General features: G+C 43.3%; 1 non-coding gene across 1 annotated transcript; it reads right to left on the reverse strand.

Annotated features, from left to right (window-relative positions):
- Positions 1-17,294: 17,294 nt before the first annotated feature.
- Trnam-cau lies at positions 17,295-17,366 on the reverse strand. The gene has a single exon. It is a non-coding gene; the product is annotated as a tRNA-Met (tRNA).
- Positions 17,367-18,407: the final 1,041 nt, after the last annotated feature.

The raw sequence follows: 18,407 nt of genomic DNA on the forward strand, positions 1-18,407 counted from the left end.
GACCTCGGAACGGACTGTAGGTACTTCTAGTGTGTGATCTGCCCGTCTGGTATTCCAAGTCTATGAACCAAACCATAAAAATTCAAAACTTAGGAAATTCTTTTCTTACTTATTCATCGGTTACACGGGACTATTTTGTATTATTAGAATGTTGTACTGTTTCTCAGGAAGGTTCTTTTGCCGCCTTGCCTTTTCAGTGTGTTCTAACACGGTGTAAGTTTTTACGAAGAGTATAAAAGAATTTAAAATAGGCTATTTTTAGTAGAAGACGTCTACCATACAAATATAAATACATTGTAATAAAGAAGATATCAGGTAGTAAAACAGCGTTGAGTTTCTCTCGTTCGAATTAGGCAAAATTGCTTTGCACTTTGCCGCAACATGGTGTAAAAAACCGGGCGGTGGATTAGAAACTTATCTTGTGCAAACAATATGTATGGCTCTATTATTGGGATGAAATATTCATATTTGAACAAACCTCTTAAAAAAGGATAGAAAAATATGTATTGTAAAACGATCTTGTTTTAGCCATAATTATTGAGCCAGAAAAGAAATGCGACAGAGAGTAATTTAATTTTACGTCCTACATTACGTGTGACAGCAGGTCATATAATATATGCTGATCATATCTTCGACTTGGAGGCAAGGTTCGTTGCCACCTCGATCTGTATTCCATACGGAGGCGAGAGAATTAGAATTCTTTCTCTCCGTGTTCCGGCGGATAAATGACTTGAAATAAAACGTGGTTGTTTTCTGCTTTACAGAGGCCAACGATCTGAGACTATGAACTCGTGTTCTCCGCCGGTTTTGTTCTATGAGAATATTGTAGATGATTGCCGATTTTTTTTTCTATTTCCTTTAATCATTGTTTCAGCTTTGCTTTCATTTAACATATTGAAAAACAGTATAAGTGATGAACTCTTTATTTCGTCTGAGTAGTTGTAATTTTAGAGAATTTGTGCTTAGAATTTAGAAGTACCTACGCGGAGGCGTTAATATTAGATTATACCTTTGATATTGGAGGAACCATGCATTTTCAATTTACGTTCTACACAGACTTGTGTATTTGATCTATTTTTTATAGACGACTTCATGTCTCAAATTTACTGTATAATTAATTATACGTCGTAGTAATAAAAGTATTTTCAGAAATTTTTCCCTAAATTATAACATAACAGCTCTCCGGCAAGAATAACAAGCGAATGATAACGAAGCCAAACGGTGGCTGTTTGTAAAACTGCAATCGGTTCGAGTGATTATCGCCGAATCATTTGCATAGATACTGAAATCACATGGCAGAGTTAACAGTGATTGCATTTGTTTGTTTTCGACTGGCACTAAATTCACTCACTAGCATGTACACAGTAACTTATTGCATCGCACATGTTCTTTACAGAGTAAATAGACGAAATAACGCAGCTATTTAGCTTGATGTCCTTCAAACTTAACTTCTTTTGCATGTGTTTTCCTTTTTTCGTTTTGTTATTATTTTAATACTACCTACTTTGCTAGATGTATTGCGAAGCTAGTAAAAATAAATTTATAAATGATAGACCGAAAAGGCCATAATTTCCATTATAGATAAAAAATTATGATACCAGCTCTGTAGCTACTATATTATTCTATTCAATGGGTGGATAGGGCTATTAGTACTACTGCGAAGTTTAGGCCTTTCCATAATCACGTTATTAATAAATGACGTCAAAATCAATCTATTGTTTAAATGCTATATTATATTTCATATTACATCACTTATTGACGTAGTTGTATTACGTATGCGGTACGACACCGCTCTGAAGCCCAGGTCGGGCTCTGATAGTGGATTTTTATCCGCAATATCAGCCCGGAGTTGAAATTATGTGTCTGATATGGCGATAAGCTTGCCCCGTATCATGGGACGGAACTGCCAGGCGAAAAGTGGGTACCATGGTTGCACCTCTGCCTACCTCTCCGGCTATAAATGCGTAATTTGAATAAATGGAAGCTCTCAGTACACAAGCGTTAAAAACATAATTTAGTAAGTACAAAATCTTAAACTTTTGCGTTACAATTCGTATGTAAACGAGTGAGTAACCTTACTTTGAAATGTGCAATTCATACATAGTTGAACGGCGAATACGTAACTACGTACCTTAAAACCGCCATCAAAGCGCAATTTGAGTACCCAGAGACCGTTTTGTCTTCAGTCATGTATAATATCCATTACCGACGCATAAGCTTAACCCTTCATAAGTTATTAACATCTAAGATGTTATTAACACGTAATCCCTCATAGAAGAGATGACCCGTGTTCATATGTTAATTTTGACCTATTATACAGCTTCGTAATCTCAAACGAGATCGTCTCATGAATGGATATGAATTAATAAAAAACTTTATGACTTTATAAGATTTAGATTAAAGATTTTTCTCTGAAGATTTTAACGTTTTATGGTTAATATAAGGAAATGGGTGATATAAAATGTGTTTCGGTTATTTTTAGATGGTTTTAACTTAATTAGATTTTTTGATATTTTTAAACGTATTTAAGGATCGCAACTTTTTTCTAAACGAATCGTAAACTTTGATAAACTGTATCATAACTTCGGAATTTTATATGCGGGTCATTTTGATATTACGTTAATAAATGAAACCACATATTGGCCTCTGCTAATATTGTATCAAATATAACATTTTCACCAAAAATACCGGTTTTAGTTTTGTATTCACTTCTTTATCATAATTTTTATAGTTTAGTGCGAATATGCGTGTGTGTATTTCTGAAATGAAGTGTGATGTTCCCGCTGAGACGAATTCTCTTAGACAGTATTCGTGGGATTAGGGCATGTTAAACGAAAATTACTTTCTATTGTTATTTTTTCGAATCTTATCTCTTTTACTTTACATTTACGGTTTAAGAAACTTATTATAAATTGTTATTTTGAAAAAGCCAAGTATGTGGCTTTATTCATTAATGCAATGTCAAAATGGCCTGGATAATTTTGATTTCGTCGAAGAAACTATTTGAATCGCATCTACTACAATATTATACTCAATATATTTGGGTTTACAATATAACCTCAAAAAGAAAAATGTATCAATACACTACACTAGGCATCCTTCGCTCCAGTAATAAACAAAACTTCCTAACCTCCTTGAATTAACCAGAAAACACCCACAGATTCCAGCTGTTAATAACAATTGGTGCCCAGTGAGATTTATAATGCATAATCAGACTAAAAGCCTGCAGCTGCGAATCGGGAAACGAGAAGTGGACAGCATAGAGGCTAAAAGCCGTTGCTTAGCAATTTAGATGGCACTGAATTTAAGATGTCACATTAACTGCCACATAAAGTGTCTGTGTTAGATAAGCGAATCCTTTGTTGATCTTAGCTGCTTCTTAGTTAGAACTTAGGCCTTGGTAGTACTTGGATGTATCTCTTATCTGTTTTATTAGAGCGATTATATGTTATCTTTAATTGCGTTTTGTACTAAGTAGGGTAAGTAGTTTGTACGATTGTGTAGTTTAATTTATATTCTGCCGCCTCTAATGCTTCTTTTGCCGCAAAAAAGGTTTGTAATCTGAGTCTGTATACAATTTCCTATTATTAATTTTTGGGTTGGTAGCAACTTCCAGAAAGTAAGTGCTGAAGACGGTATGATTGTGCTGATTCGACGATTTATTTAAAATTAAATATAAATAGGTAACATTTAAAGTGCACTTTTAAATGTAATAAGCAATTACTAACAGTATTAACAATAAAAAAAATAAATTTAAACTTATTAACTATATTTGCATTCCAATTAAAATGGATTATTGTTTTAATAATATCATCAGTTAACTAAAAAATCATGTAACTAATCATATTAGTGTAACTTCTAACCTCCAATAAACATAACATGGCTAACTTCAACCTGTGTTTGGTGCAAAGTGTCATGATCAGACCCTGTTCTTGCATTATCAATATAATCATGTCTGTTTAATACTCATGTTACTCGATTAACAGGCGCATTAACTAATTCATGCGTTAGTTATATAACAATTCGCTCATGTGACCATTTGTTAATGGTCGGATTGTGTATATTTAAATATTTTTTTTATATTATCGTTAGTATCGTAGGCAAAATGCGAATGCAATTCTCGTCTGCTCGTTCTATTTCTAGCAACAAGCAACAGTGTGTAGTCGCTGTTGTGTTCCGGTTTAAAGGACATTGTAGCCAGTGTAACTACTGGACATAATAAGACTTAACATCTCATGTCTCAGGATGGCGAGCGCAGTTGAATACCAAACAATTCTTTGTAATTCAAGGTGTTGCATGGTGTTTCTACTGTTTATGCGCTGATGTATCGCTTACCATGAGGCGAACGGCAAGCTCGTCTTGTCATTCAAAGCATAAAAAAAAGCATTCCTGGTCAAAGTTTAATGTTGCATAGAGTATTAAAGATTCAGCGTTTACTTTGCTAATTGATTAGAAAGTCACGCTTTAATGGTCAATATGACAAAATCCGTAGGTCTATTGAACATTTAACCATTTAATCCTGCTTACAAACAGAGCGGTTCCCGCAAACGCATTGCGCGGCTTACGTTATACGAAAAGCGCATCGGGCATCGCGTCATCACAATTGATGAAATAGCACATGGAGCTACTAAACTGTAAAACGGGGATGGATGATTCCCAAATACTATATTTACAGCGTAGTAAAATTAATGTAAAACATTTGTGATGTGAAGGTAAACGGGAATTTTTATCCTTACCTATTCAATACGTATGATTTTTTTACAAAAAAAATATTAATTATTCATTGTTCCACGAATTTTTTGTTCATTTACATTTGCTTCATTGGTGCGCCTTTTATAGTGATTTCACGAATTAACTATTTTGATATAATTGTTTATTTATTCTAAAATGATGTGTGTATTGTTTGTGAATTATCGCTAGCTTTAACGGTGAAGGAAAATATCGTGAGGAAACCTGTATAACTGAGCAATTCTTTTTAAGAAATTTTAGGGGTGTGTGAAGTCTATCAATCCAGGCCAGCGTGGTGGACTAAGGCCTCAGTAGTAGAAGAGGCACCTGCCCAGCAGTGGGCCAGTATATTATACATGGATGATATTATTATATATTATTCATTTATAATATTGGCTCAGTATTTTAAACCAACATGACTGCAAAACTACCCTTAAAACACCTGATTAAAGAAAAAAAATTACAGATGCTAATCTATTGTTCGTTAAGGCGATACCTCAAGGTCCATTTTCATACATTTTGTTTCACCTTTAATCTGGGTAACTAAACAAGTATTGGCAAGTAAAGAATCTAAATTCACGTCTAGTTAGTGATTAGTTCTCGCAGTTGAAAGAAAAACGTAAAAATAATTAATAATCATGGATATTTCGGCCTTTAAAATTTAATATGACGAAATTTTAAAGGCCGAAATATCCATGATATCAGCTAGTGAATATAATCTATTTTGTAATAGATCAAGTACAACACAAGTGGGTGCATTTATGAAGACCGCTTGTAAGTGGATATGTATTGCGGCAGCAATAGTTAATGAAACAGGAATTAATTGCAAGTAAACGTGGGAGTCCTTGTCAGATGTAGTTTGTTTTGATATTCATTCAAGATATACCGTCTTGTATTGGAGGAAATATGCAAGAATATGAGAAATAGATAGTGTTCGTGATAATGTAAGATCTATGTGATTATTCGATGTTTTCTTATGAGTATTTATTATAGTTTATAGACTTTATAATATTATGTATATTTATTTTGAAAAACACAAAGCATATGTTTTGAAACATCAAACCTTAATCAACTCAATTCTCTTACTGTTAAGAAAAATATATATTAATATGCCTAAGACGTTCCCTCCAGACTAAATTAGAAAAACATTACTTAAAACGCAATAAGCCAATACTTATACAGTTGGCATTAAAATACCTCTTTTATGTTAATCGTTTAAGTTAATCCAACCAATCCGAATGCATATAAAAGCAAATAATAAACAAATGGAAATAAGTAGCTTACGCCGATATTTATTTATTCGTAGTTTAACGTCAATGTCCATTATACAAAATGGAAGCGCAGGATTTCAAGTTCATTAGACTCGCATCTCGTTAGCGCATAGTCGAATGCTTTTCCAATATTGATCTTGTGGACAATGCATAGGTATCAGAATGATTTACATTTCTGTGTCGTCGCTATGTTGTGACTTCAAGCAATTTGACTCATCAAACCAATTTGCGTAGACAATGATTTAACGGCTACTGTAATTAGTGTACGCTGGAATTAATGCAATTATTATGGTACGGCTTGGCATTCACTGAGCCTTGTTTGCGTAATACGTGCTCTGTATATGTTGCTGTAATAGCCTCTGCCAGGCAATAGGTCTTGTCGTTTAACACTGAGATTGTTCGCTATGCTGGCATCTGCCCATGATGTGTTCATATTGAAATGTTCAGTGATGCGTGCAAGGGATTAAATGGAGTCATAGGCTGATGTGATTATTATAAATTAAATTTTTAAGAAGCCTGTTTATTGATATTGATTATTTATAATTGAATAAGATTGTAGAATTGGAGTAAGGGGCATTACCTAATAATCTTTTTTATATAATACTAGTGAAACCATGTTAAAAAAAAAAAATATATAAGAAAATGTTTTGCAAAGTATTATTTGTTTAAGGCGATACCTCAAGGTCCATTTTCATGGGGTGCAACGCAGAAAACCTCCACGCGTGTCCGATTGCTGTCGGTCCCTTATGGATACGTCCGGGGGGAAGGTCAGTCGTCGGGCCGGTGCACCCTGGGCACAGTCAATAATCTCTCCGCGGGGGGCGGGAAAGGAGGGATTGTTGGCTGTGGCTAACTTTCTACCGGGTGGGGCTGGGGGATAGCCCCTGATGGCCTCCCATATGGCGCTCTGCGCTAGCAGAGTCCATGATGGGAGAGCAGGGAGAAATACGACCACGTGGTCGAGTGGGCGTGGTCGATGCGGTCCTTGCGGCACTACTGCCGCAGAGACCGCACCAGTAGATGTCGCTTGCCCCTGAAATAAGGGGTAAGCGAGGGAGTAATAGCGAGGCTCGGTGTTCACTAACCCTGTCACCCGGGCTGGCGAAAGGGGAGTGGTCCCTCTTTCGCCGCCGCCAAATCTCGTAACCCCAAACATGATCAAGTGTCTCTGGCGTAAGCGTCAGACACACTTGATCTACGGGGCACTCGAGGGTTCACTGGCTTAACTGCCTGGACCGCGAGGAAGAAATCCTCTATAAAAATTACCCCAAATCCCCAAGCGGCGGCGCACCGTGAGGGGGTTGTAAACTTAGCTAATGGGTAGCTTGATTTAGTCGCTAGTGCGAACCACAGTATTTTGAGCCAGTACACAAAGTTTTTACTCGTGGGAACAAAAATGGAATCACAAATTAAAACTAAAGACGCACAGGGGAGGAGAAAGAAGGAGCCGGGACCAATAGGTGCCGAGGAGGCCACGTCCCGTAGGGGATAAACAGTCCGCCGAGGAATCGCGCGGGCGAACTCCCAAAGGTGGGGGAACGTCCGCGTGATGAAGTCGCGGCCGAAGAGCGAACGCGGGGTGCTGGGTCAGACTCTGACTCAGCATCCAGCATGGTTAGCGGATGGAGCTCAGTCGCGGGCACCAGATCTATGGAGATCAAGACGGCAGCGGCGGAGCCATTCCGGAAGCGGATCAGGTGCAGGATCGGGGATACGTCCTCCGAGGGCGGCGAGGCAAAGGCTTCGTGCGTCGCTCCCCCCGGAAACGGGGCGGATCCCACTCCGCGTCTCGCGGAGCGAGGTGAAGGGTCGGGCCCTCAAAGAAGCGAGGGACAGCGGGAAGCTCGCCGAGGAGGGCGGCACCCGATCGCCGCACGACCTCAAAAGAGCCGAGAAGAAAAGGGCCAAATTTGAGGAGGTCGTGATGGCGGCGATTGCGAAGTGTCCGCCAAAGAAATTGCGGTCCTCGAAAGAGAAGGCTGCGCAAGAGGCCGCGGCCTCCATTATGGCGGCAGCAACGGCCACCTTACTTGGAGTCGGAACCCGAGTCGGGTAACGAGGGGATGAGGGCCGATATCGCCCGGCTATCGACGGAGGTTGAGCGTCTCTCTAGGGAGAACGCGGAACTCAAGTCCAGCCGGGCCTCAGCCCTCGTTCAGTCCTCTCGTCCTGTAGAGACGCCTCCAGAGGTGAGTGCGGTGCAGCCGGCGGACAGGCAACAACTCCTGAGCCTGATACGAGAGGGCATCCGCCAGGAGATCGGTGCCCTCTCTGCCCGGTTCGCGGTTCTGGAGGGCATTGTCCTCCGGCCACCTCTGGCGGGCTCCAAGAAGGCTGCGTCCTACGCGGCCGCCGCGGCTCCGCAACCCACGCCGGGGACGTCCGGCCCGACGAGCCAAAACTCAGGGCCATCCACGAGGCCAACGAAGCCGTCGTCGTCGTCTCCGCCGCCTCCGCCTCCGGCCTCCCAGAGGACGCTCGCAGCAGATAAGCCCAAAAAGGCGAAGGCTGCGCGGAGAGCAGCGAAACCGGCGGAGCTGGCAGACGGCTCCCCACCTACTCTCTTGCCTGCTGATGATGCCGGCTGGACGGTGGTGGGGGCCAAAGAAAAGAGACCCGACGCACGGAGCGGCGGAAGGCGCAGCGGCAGCGCGCCAAGGAGAGGAAGCGTCGCCAATATGCTTCGCGCCCCGAAGTCCGCAGCTGTAGTCGTCACACTACAGCCGGAAGCGGTAAAGAAGGGCGTGACATACGCGGACCTCCTTTCCAAGGCAAAGGGGTTAATCAACCCCGCGGAGCTTGGGATTGCTGGGGGGTTGCGGTTAAGAGTAACCGCAACCGGAGCCCGGAAACTCGAGCTCCCGGGAGCTAGCAAGTGGCCGGTCGCGGACGCCCTAGCTGCAAAGCTACGGGCGGCGTTTGATGCGGCCGAGGCTAGAGTGTCCAGACCCGTAAAGAGCGTAAGCTTGCGCATATCGGGTCTGGATGACTCCGTCACAGTGGAGGAAGTGGTGGCCGCCATTGTCGGGACCACGGGATGCTCAGCTGAAGAGCTGAAGCCGGGAGCCCTACGTCCCGACTATGCGGGTATGCTGGCCATCACGGTCAGTTGCCCCGTGAGCGGCGGCCAAAGTGGTGGCTGAGGGCCGGAGGCTTTTGGTGGGCTGGGTGTCGGCGCAGGTTAAGCTGCTCGAGCCCCAGCCTCTGAGTATTACCGATGTCCAGACCGGACATCACGTCGGGGTAAGGTGCACCTCGGAGGTCGACCGCAGCGCGTTGTGCTTCCGCTGCGGTCAGCCCGGTCATAAAATCGGCTCGTGCACCGCCGACAAGCCGCACTGCTTAGCCTGTGCGGCGGTTGGCAAAAACCAACCGAACACCGGGCGGGGAGTAGAGCCTGCGCCGCTCCCGCCAATACCGGGGGCAAACGCCGGCCCACGGCCTCCACTGCCGCTTCCGCCGCGGCTCCCGCTAGCGCTGCCGCTGCTACTTCTGGAGAGAAGCGCAATGGAATGCCATTAATGGCCCCATTGCGCTTTCTCCAAACGAACATAACCACTGCGCCAGAGCTCAGGATCTCTTGTTCCAGAGCATGGCGCGGTGGTCGATGTATATCGCCGTGGTCTCCGAGCCGTACTTTGTCCCGCCATGAATGACTGGGTGGAGGACCTGAGCGGCTCGGTGGCCATCATCGCGTCGGCCGCCGCCGGTACCCTGACCCACGAGCGGGTGAAGAGGGGCCAGGGTTGTGTCACAACTCGGTTCGGAGGGATAGTCGTAGTGGGGTGTTACTTCTCCGAGCCGAACTCTCGCCGAGTTCCACAACTCCCTCAGGGAGCTGAGTGACGTCGTCGTCGAGTACGGTTCGCTTCCCGTCGTCGTGCTGGGGACTTCAACGCCAAGAGCCAGGCTTGGGGTTCCCGGTACACGGATGTACGGGGGCGAATGGTTGAGACTGGGCCTTGGAGGTTGGCCTGGACGTCCTCAACAGGGGTTCCGTCGCCACGTGTGTGCGGATGCGGGGTGAGTCCGTGGTGGACATTTCGTTTGCCAGCCCCGCATTGTCGCAGCGTGTTGTCGACTGGCGAGTAATGGAGGCGGTGGAGACGCTGTCGGACCACCGGTATATCCGGTTCGACGTCTCCACCGATCCCTCGAGCGCGCCAGTCCGACGGGCCCCAAGTGGTCCACGTTGGGCGTTGAGACAGCTGGACAGGAGCTCCTCCTGGAAGCCTCCATCGTCCAGTCCTGGGTGCAAGCACCGGTCAGGCCGGACGATGTGAATAACGAGGCCGACTGGTTCCGGGAGGCTATGTCCTCTGTCTGCGACTCGGCAATGCCCCGAGTCCGCCGAAGCCAAGCGCGGCGCAAGGTGTACTGGTGGTCGCGGGAGCTGGCATCGCTCCAGGCGGCGTGCTATGCCGCGCGACGCCGGTACACCAGGTACCGCCAAATCCGCATCCGGCCTGTGGATGCGGTGGCTCGAAGGCGGAGCTATACCAGGGGTACAGAGACGCAAAGACGCTCTCTCGGGCGCGATTCTAGAGTCTAAGAATCGCGCCCACCAAGAGAATTGCTGGAGTCTCTTGACGCAGACCCGTGGGGACGTCCTTACAAAATGGTGCGGAGCAAGCTCCGCATCTGGGCGCCCACTGACGCAGAGTCTCCGGCAGGAACTGGTCGAGGGCGTCGTTGGCGCTCTGTTCCCTGCGCGAGGGGAGCACGCTCCTCCGCCCATGGCTCCGCCCCCGGCGGCGCCCGGCATGGACCACGACGACGACGTCACTGTTCCCGCGGTGACCGGGGTAGACTTGAGGGTGGCGGTGGCCAAGATGAAGGCCAAGAACACCGCCCCAGGGCCCGACGGCTTGCCTGGAAAAGCCTGGGTCCTGGCCTTGGGGCTCTCGGGCCTCGACTTCAGAGGTTCCTCACGGCATGTTTGGAGAGGGGCCAGTTTCCACTTCGTTGGAAGACGGGGAAACTGGTCCTCATCGCGAAGCATGGGCGCCCCGCGGACAGTCCGTCCGCATACCGGCCCATCGTCCTGCTCGACGAGGTGGGCAAGCTCTTCGAAAGAGTTATTTCAGACCGCCTCGTCGAGCACCTGACGAGGGTTGGGCCGGATCTTACGGACAACCAATTTGGCTTCCGCAGAGGGCGCTCTACTGTGGATGCCATCATGCGCGTGAGGTCTCTCGCGACGGGGATGCTGTTTCCCGGGGTAGGGTCGTCTTGGCGGTGTCGCTTGACATCGCCAATGCCTTTAATACCCTGCCCTGGAGTTGTATCAGGGAGGCACTCCGGTATCACCGGGTGCCGGCCTACCTCCGTCGCGTTGTCGGGGCCTACTTGACGGATAGGGCCGTCATTTACCCCGGTCGCCAAAGGGAATGGATCAGGCGAGAGATGTCGTGCGGTGTTCCGCAGGGTTCGGTTCTGGGGCCGCTCTTGTGGAACATCGGATACGACTGGGTGCTGCGCACCGACCTCCCGAGCGGCGTCAGCGTGGTATGCTACGCTGACGACACGCTAGTTTTGGCTCACGGGGGGTCGCATCAGGCGGCGGTCGACGCGGCTACAATTGGGGTTGCGACAGTCGTTGAGAGAATCCGACAACTGGGACTCGAGGTGGCGCTGCACAAATCCGAGGCCATGTGCTTTCATGGCCGGGGAACGCGCCACCTCCGGGTCTCCAGATCACGGCAGGAGGGGTTCACATCGGCGTCGGGTCGACGATGAAGTACCTGGGACTCGTCCTCGACAGCCGGTGGAACTTCAAGGAGCACATCCGCCTTTTGGCTCCCAGGTTGGTAAAATTCACCTGCATAATGCGGCGTCTTTTGCCAAACCTGGGGGCCAAAATGCTCCCTGCCGGCGGCTCTACGCAGGAGTCGTGCGGTCCATGGCCCTGTACGGTGCCCCCGTATGGTCCGCAGCTGTGGCGCGGCGGCAAGGCCGCTTTCTGAACGCGCCACAACGAGCGATGGCCATACGGCTGATACGGGGATACCGCACGATCTCCTGCGAGGCGGCGGGCCTCCTTGCCGGACTACCGCCATGGGGTCTCGAGGCGAAGGTCCTTGCGTCACTATATGTGTGGCGCGGGGAGGCGCATAGCCGGGGCGTAGCTCCGCTACCGCGACAAATTGCCGCGCGGCGGACGGAGCTCCGGCAGAACCTCATGGCGGAATGGCGACAACGACTGTCGCAACCCTTGGCTGGGCACGCCACGATAGCGGCGGTAAGTCCCTCTTCGAGGTGTGGCTGACGAGACGTCACGGCGTCCTCTCATTCCGGACGACGCAGGTACTGACCGGTCACGGCTGCTTCGGCAGGTACCTGTATCGGATCCGGGTGGAGGATACGCCCGCGTGTTTTACTGTGCGGATCGGCCGGAGGACACGGTGGAGCATACGGTGGAGGTGTGCCCAGCTTGGGCTGAGCCCCGCCGTGTTCTCTCAACGGCCATCGGTGGCGGAGACCTCTCGCGTCGGGGCCTGGTAGAAGCCATGCTCCGGGGCGAGAGAGTGGGACGCAGTCACCTCCTTCTGCGAGGACGTGATGCTCGCAAAGGAGGTGGCGGAGCGGATACGGCGCCAAAGCGCCCAACGTCCCATCCGCCACGGCAGACGCACAAGACGCGGGCGTCGAACGTCTGTTGAGGATCGTCGGCCTCCGTAGGCGCGGACCGTCGGGTGACGAGCATTGGGTAGCCCGTCGCCCGAAACACCCCAACGGCCCGTGTGTTCGGCGCGTAGTGTTCCACGCGCGCCTCGAAGAGCAGTGTCAGAGTAATTTGCGGGGCCCTTTAGGGCCGGTGCCTGCCTAGGTCTCAATGCCACCGGATCTTGGACCTAGGCACATAGGCAAAGGATGGGAACACCGTAGGTTTTTAGTCGGTAAAGTCTGACACGCCCTCCCGCCCATCCCAAGGCGGGAGATAGTCAACTGACGATTTACCTACGTAAAAAAATATTTTTTAATCAACGCCTTAAACAAAACAAATAATGAGGTTACATTTTCAATATTTTGACAACAATAACAAACCGATAAAATTTATGACACGTATGCAAACTTTTAAACATGTTAAAGTTCTTTAGCGGACGTTTAATGAGAATCTTGGCGATGTTCACGGGCCAGGGGTCAAAGTGGCCTCAACTGAGCTGAAACAATCTCAACAACGCTCGTTATCTCAAGAAAATTGAACTTGCCGACATTGTCATCGTAATGAAATTCTTGCTAGATTGTTTGCATGCCCACTTGTGCTTGCATTGTTGCAAAAAAACGGTGAGTGATTGCATCGATTTTATGGTTACATTGGTTAATTCGTTTAACAGAAATAGAAAAGAGGTTAGGTGAAGCATAAAACGTAATGTTTTCGTTGCTGATGTACCTAAACTAATTATTGTGTGAAGTTATACAAACGCTATTTCCGAGATTAATTACTTTACCAAAAAGATTCATTAAGAGTTAAAGAAATCTTATTCTCTGTGGAAGTAACATATCAATCTTTCGAATTATTAACAACAAATACAATTCTCATAACAAATCGTTTCCGTTACTAATTATTTTTGAAGAAGCACCCGCATCCTATAACTCAAAGGATGCCATCAACAATTATACCCCATCATCAACCAGTGTGTGCCAATGGTGCAAACGACGTCAAAACTCATACACTAAACTTTAGTGATCACCCCAGACTAGAAAGATCTCTAACAACGAATAAGCTATACTTACAGTATTCAAAAACCAATGCATGTTAGTTCGAAATACTGTGGCAAACCGCTCCGATTAATACTGACAGTCTATGTATTATCAAGTAATGTAGAATGATTGATCACCACTACTGCAAGGGGTCGCCAAATTCATTTGCCAGTCGATTCGTCAATTAATATTTGTACACTTTGAAGACTTAATTGATTATCTTACCAATAATGTGGGGTATACAAAATCATACCAACGAAGGTATTAAAATGTAACGTTAAATATAATCCAATGTTTAATGCTTTTGAGACTCGATAACTTGATTACATACAGCGGCAAAATTTCATATAATTACACTTTATTAAGAACCTTACGACACCATAATAATATATGTATGCTCAAGTTCAGAAATGAATATTAACGCTTGCTGTTAAGGTCCAAATGTTCCTGCGAAGACGTGGCACAGGCTGGCAGGCAAGGATTAAAATTAAAATAAATTGCTTTACACTTTAATTGTATTTCGGGATAATTTTCCGTGCTCCTGAATTCAAGAGTTGGTAGCTGATGGTATGAAGATGTAAAGAAATGGAACGGTGTAAAGTAGTCTTGCATACATAATTATTTGTCACAATAACAAAGTGGTAGTTCATTATATTGCGGTGCTCTTTAATTATTGATATTATTAAAATGAATGGATCCAAATGAATCCAATTTATAATACGCGCCATTAATAAAATGAACAATTTCCATAGCTGTGGTTAAATCGCTCTTGTAATTTTGCTGAAAAGTGTATGTATTTTTAATTAATTTACTTTCGAAATAAATTATTCTTTCCGTTAACATTATAAATATGTGACGTTAACCTTCCAAATAAAATTTGAAAACTAACCTTTAAAACCATATTATTATTTATAAAAAAATATTACACCACTTTATAATGACAAATTAGTCGAATTTATTTTTGCATAGAAATGTGTATCTGAATCATTTCAGACGTAGACTCTATGGACGTCAGTTTCCATTTGGCATACTCTAAATTTCATTAGGCGTTTAAGTTGAGCCACCGCCGCCGTGTAATTGCTCATTTTCCTCGTCATCTCCTGGAAAAAATACTTCACGGACTAATAATGTTTCGGTACTTAACCCGACTTTTAAAAAAGCGTTTTACTTATCATGGAAGAGGTTTTAGACTTTATTTTTATGGAATATCGCCCAATTGCTGTTATAAAGTTATTGTTTCGGGAAAGTGTAATTAAAATTTCCTCGTCGGAAGTATTACCTACATTTATTATAGTAATAAAAAAGTTATTACTTCGGAAATAGCGTAATCGGATTTAGCATACAAAAATAATCTCATAATAAAGTTTTTTTTTATTCCACTTACAATATATTAAATTTATTACATATTTTACATAAGAACAAATTATTTTAAGAAAAAAAATCTCATTACTTTATAGCGATATCAATGAAGTGCATTCCAGCTTTACCGTAGCCGACAGGAATTGAATTAAAAAAAAGTGCACTTGCAATTACGCCATTGAAATGCCCCTCTCACGTTTCAATCCTTTATGGCGGCCTCTATGAATCCGAATGGAGTGCAATACGAGATGAGAGGGCCAATAATGAAATATAAAAACAGAAATAAGCACTCCTTTCCACGACTATGGCCCGTCGAGTATTCTACATTATTCCCATTCAGTAGATTTGCTTTGACGAGTGTGCTTGCCGAGCGTTTAATTTACTTCACTTATTTTTTGGCTAAGGAAATGTGATGGAACAATTGACAATGACTTATTAAAATACTACAAATATAGTTCCATGCCGCCCTTTGCATTTTAGAATATTATGGAACCATTTTCAAGAGACATAATAAAGCAAAATGCTATTTTACTGACAGGTTCAAGTATGAAAATGTGAGTTGCTAATCAGTGTTTCTAAGCAAGTACTGAAGAATATGTCCTCATAGGAGTTAAAGTTTATTCCCCAATTTAATCCACAATAGCGTTGTCTATAAGAAACTTACGTTGTTATTCGAATCGTTCAAAAAAGAGCTAAATGAATGTTCATTCAGTGTCGCAGCTAAGAATGCAACACACGCGAAACGCACAAAAATAAAATGAAAAATAATCTCGTCAGTAACTGGAGCAAATAAAATTGTTTCCTGTGAACATCTACAGTGGTCGCAACAAGACAATGGCTGGAATTGGTCTCTTTCAGTGCCCTCATTCGCTCCGTTACCTTCGAGTCAATTAAAAATATAACAGCACTTTTCATTCTTTATTGTAATAAATTATTTATCCATTCTACGTTTTACAGGAAGCGTTAGAATGTTTCAAACAAACGTTGAGTGTGCTCTTTGTGCGAGAAATTATTAAAGAGTAGACGATGTCGAAATTTGAATGGAGTGTGAACACATTACCATTTTTTTAGAGAGACGTAGTTCAAGCTTCGTTGGACGGGTATGAAAATCTATTCGGTATAAAGTACCTCGCTGTGATAGATTTTTAATCAGGTAATTAAATAATTTGTTAACAATAAATATGTTGGAAATGTTATTGGTATAATTATGACAATAATTGATTCCTTTTTCAGGAAAAGTGTATGACTTTAGGATGTTGATTATGATTTGGTATTAAAATGTTTTATTCTTTAAAAAATGAAGAAGTCAATTAAAAGTATTATTTATCACAATTAATAAAAAATCTCAATATCAGAGAAATCATAGTCACCAGCTTTTGAAAGCAAAGGAAAATTGCAAAAAGGAGCGTGTTGTTAGCTTCTAGAAATTGAGCTGCAGTATTTTACAGCAGATTTCTTATTTGTAAATTTGTAAAAGTGTACATCCGGTTCCAACAGGCCGGCATAATTGTGTCGACTGCCGGGGTAATCATCTCTCGTCAGTTGACATTCTATTGGACTCCACTCCACTTACCATCAGGTGCAGTGGCTGACCTAAGCCCTGCCCGTAAAAAAAAAATAAAAAAGTGACACTACCTCATATATTATAGTCAAACAGGCCTATTCGTCATGTTAGCGAACTGTAGAAAATATAATAGTATTTCTTACCCGTTTTTCTTTGACGGAATCTGATATATGATCTAACGCTAAAATAATTTTCATAAATTAAATAATTTTTGGTGTTAATAATTTTTATTTTCTATTATGTAATTCGTCACAGGACCGACATATCACGTCTATAATACATATATTTGACCAATATTTAGAATAAGTAATAAAACATAATTATTTAATATTTTTATGTGAGTCGTCTTCAGAGGTTAAAGAACATATTATATTATCAATATATTGTTTAATCAAGCGACTAATATATTGTGCGTTTATTTTTCCATTTCTTGACAAAATAATAATGAAGAATAATAGTATCAACTGAATATTGTTGTAGGTTATAATCATATTAAAAATATTGACTTACAGCAAAATAGCAGAGCGTGGTTTCGATCCACGAACCTCTGGGTTATGGGCCCAGCACGCTTCCACTGCGACACTCTGCTTGTGTGGACATAGCTGTGAACTATTTATTGGGTAGCAAAATTAATTTATTTTTATGAGCAAAAGTGTAAATGTGACATATAGCAGAGCGTGGTTTCGATCCACGGACCTCTGGGTTATGGGCCCAGCACGCTTCCACTGCGCCACTCTGCTGATACAAGAGATAACGAAAGAAGCCCTTTTTATAAAAGGTGTTTTTTTTTCGTGGCGAAACTGCTGCAACGTCACTTTCTTTTCTACAGTGCTTTAATTTCGCAATAGTCCAAAGTCGGTTTTCTTGGGTGCATTATGTTTTTTATTATCGACAGGTAAAGGCTAATTGGCTTAAGCGACATTTTCTGCGACAGTGAGTTATGTATTCATATAACATAATATCGCAAAAAAGTCGCTTATAATATATCACTTTCACCCCTCGATATATCATGTCATGTAGTTTTCCTGATTATTCACTTATCATGCTTAATCTAAATACCCTCATCAATAAATATGAATAATTGACATCATTAATGTCTACCTAAACGATTATTTAATTTAATCTGTGATTACTTATGTTTTAATGTAAAATGTTCAACCCTATGAGCTCATTGTATACGGAACAAATCACGAAGCTGTCTCGCTACAAGTGATTGTTAGGCGCACATTAAACGACGTACATGAAATAAGATTAAAACTGTAACCGACTGTCACTAGTCTGACTTTATTGGGATTCCGAGCATTAAACAGAGATACCTTCCAACGTGTCGAATGGTTCGTTATTTATGTCCTTGCAATTACACAGGGCTTTTCAGTAACATAAAATACAATGAAGTTAACGCCATCTATGAATGAATAGTTTATTTCGACTATATAAATATTTCGCTGAACAAGCAGAGAGTGAAAATAATGTTGTAAAAATTACATTAGTAATATTAAACGAAATAGCTGCAACTAATAGTATGTTTTGCAGTTACACTTATATGTTACCAAAGAATTCTAAAATTATATAGATCAGATATTGGAAAGATTGTCATACAAAAATTTTGCGCTCATGCGATGTTAACTCAATATACCTTGGGAGAGCAAAATACCAATGAAAATTCTTAATATTTTTTCCACATCTTGATTTCCACGTTTTTAATGCGCATACCAGCATTATTTCTGTAAATGTGTTATTTTGTATTAATTTCGAAAGACGCTGTGTCATTTTTTACACGC

Source organism: Manduca sexta, chromosome 11 (genome assembly GCF_014839805.1).
Source record: "Manduca sexta isolate Smith_Timp_Sample1 chromosome 11, JHU_Msex_v1.0, whole genome shotgun sequence".
In the NCBI taxonomy this organism is placed as follows: Eukaryota; Metazoa; Arthropoda; class Insecta; order Lepidoptera; family Sphingidae; genus Manduca; species Manduca sexta.